Source organism: Aotus nancymaae, unplaced genomic scaffold (assembly GCF_030222135.1).
Source record: "Aotus nancymaae isolate 86718 unplaced genomic scaffold, 86718_ANA_hifiasm-v0.15.2.pri h1tg000036l, whole genome shotgun sequence".
Classification (NCBI taxonomy): Eukaryota; Metazoa; Chordata; class Mammalia; order Primates; family Aotidae; genus Aotus; species Aotus nancymaae.
The window spans coordinates 9664623-9671886 of record NW_026988450.1 but is presented as its reverse complement, the minus strand read 5'-3'; the positions used below and the strand labels follow the sequence as shown (position 1 = coordinate 9671886).

At 40.3% G+C, this 7264-nt stretch overlaps 1 pseudogene; it reads right to left on the bottom strand.

Annotated features, from left to right (window-relative positions):
* Positions 1-3894: 3894 nt before the first annotated feature.
* LOC105724789 (protein lin-28 homolog A-like) lies at positions 3895-4596 on the bottom strand (annotated as a pseudogene).
* Between the last annotated feature and the right edge of the window lie 2668 nt (positions 4597-7264).

Below are 7264 nucleotides of genomic sequence, written 5' to 3'. Positions count from 1 at the left end.
TTCCCCTGCCTCAGCCTCCCAAGTAGCTGGGACTAGAGGCACACGCCACCATGTATGACTAATTTTTTGTATTTTAGTAGAGACAGGGTTTCACTGTGTTGGCCAGGATGGTCTCGAACTCCTGACCTCGTGATCCACCCACCTCGGCCTCCCAAAGTCCTGGGATTAAAGGCGTGAGGCACTGCGCCGGCCTACAGTAGTGTCTTAAGTATTTGGAACGAATACATCAAGAAATGGTCGGCCAGGCACAGTGGCTCAACAAAAGAAACGGTAATGATCTTGATTTAGGAAGTTGGGAACAAGGAATGGAGGATTCTTAGCTTCTTCCGGATTTTTGCATACATTGTTTAAGAGTTGTGGAGACACTCCAAACATTAAATGTGTATGTGTGTGGGTGTGTAGGTTTTCTTTTGGGGGTGAACAGAAAAGAGGGCAGGGTAGAAGACACATTTTTAGGACAGAAGGTCTGGTCTGATTGGTAATAGGGAAAGAGGAATACAAAAGAAAGGATGGTTCAAAATCCCCACTTTATCCCCACTTTAAGGAGAGGACCCCCCCAAACTAATGTTTCAGATCTTTTTGCCTGGTGTAGAACCTTCTGTCAAAGATGCTTTGGCTATTTTTCTTTCAATACAAAAAGAAGTTTGTAAACAAAACCCCAAAGAACAGGGAGAAAGACCAATATATTATATTTACATAAACTAGGCCACCTGGCAATCACCAAATTAGTGAAGTCCTACAAAGCCCAGACAAATACAGTAACTAGACGCGGGGGGAATTTAGGGGAGGCAAGAACCCAGGATCAGACACACACCACCCGCTGCATTCTATTGCATTTGTCCCGTTTCAACACAGTGAGGTAGGTTTGTGGTGATCTCACAGCATGTAAACGAAACCTCCTTTTTCTCCTTTAGCTACCATGACAGTATGTTTTTTTATTCATAAATTAGCTTTTATTAAAGTTCATTTGTTAAAAAGTTTACATTACATATTAGAATTAATTGTTTGCTCAGCTTCCAAATTACTTGGAGAAAGAAGTATACTCATTATTTCCTATGGACTCACAAAATCAGTACTGTATTTTAGCTTCATCAATTTCATTTTATTTTATCTAGCCTTTAAAAAAATGATTATCTTTCTATTTGCCCTAGGATAATTTTCTAAAATATGGTATCCCAAAATTGGGATACATCTTTCTTACTCATTTGGAATTTAAACTGTGAACTGGGCTGCCATCTTAAAACAAAATGGTAGCCAATAAAAATTTTCAAATGAATATATGATCTATTTATGACACTGAATGAGGACTATAATTCACAGAACCATTAGTAATGGCAGCAAGGGAAATAACAGGGCTAATTCACACAAGCGTGCAATGAAATTCTATGGTGAACTTCTCATTACTTTGAGCATTAGAGTCCTTTGAAAGTTACATTAACTTTTTGGGATAAGGGTGATTAATTTGCTACAATTCTAACTAAGATTAGTGGCTTTCACCTTCTCTGCCAATAAGAGTTGAATAGATTTTTATATTACTTTAGAAGACCAAGCCCAAAATCTTTTTTTTTTTTTGTTCTGAGATGGAGTCTTGCTCTGTCACCAGGCTGGAGTGCAGTGGCACAATCCCGGCTCACTGAAACCTCTGCCTCCCAGGTTCAAGCAATTCTCCTGCCTCAGCCTCCAGAGTAGCTGGGATCACAGGTGCCCACCACCATGCCCAGCTAATCTTTGTATTTCCAGTAGAGACAGAGTTTCACCATGTTGGCCAGGATGGTCTCGATCTCTTGACTTTGTGATCTGCCCACCTCGGCCTCCCAAAGTGCTGGGATTATAGGCGTGAGTCACCGTAACATACCTGGCCCCCAAATTCTTGTAATTTCTCACCCATCTTAAAACATGAGAAAACATAGTAAATGCTAAAGGCACTTGTAAAAGTAGAAAAACAATTTTATAATCCTATAATGATAAGTTTTAACATGATAGGTGTATTTTGCTACAAAACAACAATAGAATTTCATGTTAACATGATTGAGATACTGTTCCAAGAGTCCTTTCAAGTTGTTGCCAAAAAATTTGCTTGAGGTCAGGTGCTGTGGCTCAAGCCTGTAATCCCAGCAATTTGGGAAGCTAAGGTTGCAGGATTGCTTGAACCCAGAAGTTCAAGACCAGCCTGGGTAACATAGTGAGACCACTATCGCTACAAAAAATAAAAACATCAGCCAGGTGTGGTGGCATAGGCCTGTAGTCTCAGCTACTTGGGAGCCTGAGGCAGGAGGAGCACTTGAGCCCTAGAGGTCAAGGTTGCTGTAAGCCGTGATCACACCACTGCACTCCAGCCTGGGTGACAGAGAGACCTTGTCTCAAAAAAAAAAAAAAAAAAGTTTGTATTGATAGCTGAATTTTCCATACATTATATATTTTTAAGTCATTCAGCCACTAACAGTCCTTAAGCACTACAAGTTACAAAAAGAGATGAAATCAGCTGATTTTCTTGGGAGATATCACTTCTGTTTCTTTGGACATGTCCAGTGACCATGACACTATTAATCACTACTGCAGCAGGGCAGGGCCCGGGCCCCAGGTACCACAAAGCCCCCACTCATGTGTCTTCCTGGAACCCAAGAATTTTGAAAGGGTAAGGATTTTAGACCTTACTTCATATAGCCATTCTTCGACAGCACAGGATTAAGTATAGGGTCTTAAAACTTTTCCTTATCAACTCCGGTTTTATGAACACAGACACCCCGTTGTGCATGGTAGGCCTAGTCTAATCTGGTGAAGAATGGATCTGGGATGTAAAGCATGTCCTGTGCCCTAGGATTAGATAACCCTCACCAAATCTTGGCTTTCTCTCTGGGCCTTTCAGCTGGCCCAGCCTCTCCTAGCCTCTCTGCAACACCATTTCCTGTTTAGACTAATTTCCAATCTTCCAGTAGGAGGCAATCAAGTCATAGGGCAACTCAGTTAAAACCTAGTCTCCCATAAAACATTTTCAAGGCAGAGGGGGTTTCAAGAGGACACTGTGGCAGAAAAGCCAGCTTTGGCAAAAATGAGGTCGTTCAATAGGCTGTACACTCCAAACAGTTGCTCTCCACGGTGGCAAAAACAACAAAATGTATTCCTGCTGTGCAGACCTGAAGCTGCTGCTGACTTATCCCTGAGATGGCTCATGTACCAGAGAACACAGTGCAGGAAATGAGGGCCTTAGATTAACATATACAAAAATACAAAACCAGAATATTTATATTAAGGAAAAAACGTTAAAATGTACAAGATATGTCATTTGCACACAGCTAGTGCAGTCGGAATCCTGGAGAAAGTGGGTCCCAAGGTGCAGTGTCCAAGGGATCAAATAAATAAAATCACATTGGCCCAGAATGGGGCGGGGGTGAGCGCAGGAGCAGCAGGTCTGCAGCTGTTCCCCCAAACACCCCTTTTGCCATCATCACTACGCATTGCTTGGGACAGTTGCTGGCACCCTACCCCAAAGTGGGTATGAGGATACAAGATGTGAAAAAAAGAACACTGCCTTATTCCAGAGAGATTCCCTTCTGCAGAATGTAGTGGCTTGGCTCCATGAATCTGGTCTTATACTTAATCATTTCACTCTGGCATGGGAATTATTAGTATATATCCTCTTTAAAAAGGAAAACGTCTTCCCTATCCCGGCCACTTTCAAAAGCTGGAAATTCTGGGGATGGAGCTTCAGATAAAGCATACAGGTTGTAGGGAGATTCCCCCCTCCTGGTCGCCCCCAGAGCCCTCACTTGCATTTGGACAAAGCATGTTGGAGTTCTTTTGACTCACTCTTTCCCCCCACCTAGAGAGAAGAAAGGGTGTCGGTGCAAACCCCAGCCTGAGATACATGGCAGTGCCAACTAGCCCCAATGCACCCTATTTCCACTTTCTCCACTTAGCCTGCTCCTTGAAACTTCCTGATAGCAAAAGAATAGCTTCCACCCATTGGGGCTCAGTTCTGGTTTTCCAGGAGCAGGGCAGGGCTGGGCTGTGGATTTCTTCTTCCTTCTGAAAGTAGGCCGGCTTTCCCTGTGCGCTAAGAGCCTGCTGGGCCTTCAGTGGACACGAGGCTACCATATGGCTGATGTTCTGGCAGAAGTGGCACTTCTTGGGCTGGGGTGGCAGCTTGCATTCCTTGGCATGGCGGTCTAGACCTCCGCAGTTGTAGCACCTGTCTCTTTTTTTGATTTGCGCTTCTGGACGTTCTTCCCCTTTGGCCGCCTCTCACTCCCAATACAGAGCACCCCACCAGGTCCAGTGACACGGATGGATTCCAGACTCTTGGTTGACTTCTTAAAGGTGAACTCCACTGCCTCACCCTCTTCAAGCTCCAGAAGTCCTCCACGTGCAGCTTACTCTGGTGCACAAAGACGGCCCGAGGGGTCGAGCGCAACCCCGGCGCGGGCGGTCATGGACGGGAAGCCAAACCCTCACGTTGAACCATTTACAGATGCCTGCACCGTGCAGCAGCCGAGGCTCTTCTGCTGCCTGGGTCGCGTCCTCTGGCGCCTCCTAGGGCGCCTCTTCCGCCGCCTTGGCGCAGTCACCTGCAAACTGCTGGTTGGACACGGAGCCCATGGTCGTCGGCCCCACGGAGCCCGGGGCCCTCGTCGGGCAGCTGCTGGCCCCAGAGAAGTCTGAAGGCAAAAAAAAAAAGAAAAAAAAAAAAGCCATAATTGACTCTTACACTGGCTTTTAATTTTTCCACTTTGCAGAGCTCTCCTCGTATTTCTAAAGAACCGTGATATCCACAAATAATTACATTTTATCCACAAATAATTACATTTTTATTCCCTCTTCTAGACCGTATGCCTTTTCCCCCTGTTTCTTGGCTTTGTGCTGGCTAGAACCTCTACTTCAAGCGGACTAGGAGTTATGTCAGTAGACATTTTTGTTGTATTCCTGATTTTAAGAGTTTGCTTATAATGTTTTCTCATTTAAGATGGTAACGCTAAGTTTTTAAAATAAATATACTTTATCAGCTTAACACGCTCTCTTCTTAAACATTTTAGTTATGAATTAGTGTCAAATGCTTTCTTTCTGTCCAACTCATTTTTAAAATGTGCCTTATAGACAATGATGAAATTAGTATATTTCAACTAAATCTTTCTTGATTTCTCTGGCACTGATTTTTAGTTGATGTTATTTTTTAATGTTTGTCTGTGTTTTAAAATAAACTTATCTTACTTTTAGCTTAGTCTTTTTATTTATCTCTTTTGAACTTCTTATATTAAAGATGAGAGTCTGTATGCTTATACTACCTTCCGTGTTCTCTCCATTCTTTTCCTGAATAAATTTTTATTTGTATTTATTCATCATCAGTCTTTCAACAGTCACATTTTGTAACTATAATCTTTTGATTTATTTCAGTATTCAGATAATACTTACCTCATATTACAGTTAAATAATCACATTCATTTCCTTTCCATCGTCTCTACTTTCATTTTTTAGTTGGCTGAAATATATCCTCTAGTATTTTTTTGAGAAGGGCCCTTCGCAACTATGTTACCTCTTACTTTTATCTTTAAATAAGTGTTCGGCTGGCTGTAAAATTCTTGGTTTAAAGTTTTTTTCCCTTAAGATAAAGTTCGTTTATCATAGTTTGAAAATGTAACAGATATTATTCTGGAGAAATCTAAGGGTAGATATTATTCTGGAGAAATCTAAGGGTCGCCATGATTTTTGCAATTACAGGTGTGAAATAGTGTTTCTGCCTAGCAGATCAAAAGATTTTTTAATTCTTTTCTTATTCTTTATCCCTAACATTTTATTTTGAAACATTTCAAAACTATGCACAAACTGTAAGAATAGCACAATGAATATCCATATATCCCTCAGTTAGACTCTCCAATTTTTAATATTTTGTCACATTTACTGTATTGTTTTTGCTGTTTATATATAGTGTCCATACATGCACTTTTTTGATTGAATCATTTGAAAGAAAATCAAAGAAAACTATACAAATAAGTACTTCAATATATACCTACTAAAAATAAGGATACTCTACATAATCACAAGACCAATATAACGTTCAAGAAATTTAACATTAATGCCAAAATATTTTCTAATAAACGACTACTTTATTTGTAAACATCTGTCAGGAAAGACATTTCAGATGCCTACTCTGTAATCTATCTTCGTGTTTAGAAACAACTTCTTTTAAGACAGTGAGGCTTTGTATTTTAAGATTCTGTTTTAAGACAATGAAGCTTCATATTTTAAGTCAAAAAAATGATGCTCATTGAAAAATCTGATGCCGCCTTATCTCCTGAAAAATGTCTCTGTGGGAAATGTCACACTCAGGACTTCATATAAATTTAAAAGGCCCACAAAACCCCTGAGTCCATGTGTGAAAACGCCTCTGGGGAGGAGAAGGGCCATGAACTCTCGCTGAAGTTTTCTTAATGCCCCACCTAAATTCTTGCTTTTTCTGTGTCTACCATTTCAAGATCATAGTACTCAGAAAAGATGGAAAGAAATTAGTCTAAATCCACCAACATTTTGTTCTCATGCTTGTTGCAAGGAATGTGGAATTTCTGCTGCTGCTGTTCCTTCTTTTCTTCTCCCCCTCCTGGCTTCTGCTTCTATTCCTTTCCCTTCCCTCTCCTTTTTCCGATTTCTCTCTCCCTCCTTCTTTTCCCCTCCTTTCTTTCCCCTCCTGCTCCTCCTCACTTTTCTTTTTCTCCTTTATATAATTAATATATGATTATACATAGTAAAATGCACAGATTTAAAAACTGTATAATTTGATGAGTTAACAAACATACACAAATAAGACCGCCAACTCAGTGTAGAGATGCAATATGTCCATGATTTTAGAAAATAGAATCCGTTTCTCACCTCTCCAGAGGCAACCACTGCATTCATTTCTGCTCTTAGAGATTATGTTTTTGTTTTATCAAAATTCAGATAAATGGAATAATAGCATATGAACTCTTTTTTGTCTGGCTTCTTTAGCTTAACACAATATTTCTGAGACTCATTTATGTTGTTATAAATATCAGAATGTCAATTCTTTTTATTGCTGGATAGTATTCCATTGTGTTAATAAAACACAATATGTTTAACCATTCTCCTGCTGAGAATTTGAGTTGTTTCCAGTATTTTCATAGCTAATATTAATTAAGTTGCATTGAACTTCTTGTGTAAATCTTTTTTTGTGTGAATACGTATTTTTATTTTGGGTGAGTAAATATCTAGGAGTGGAATTGCTGAATTATAAGATAGGTATATTTAATTCTACAAG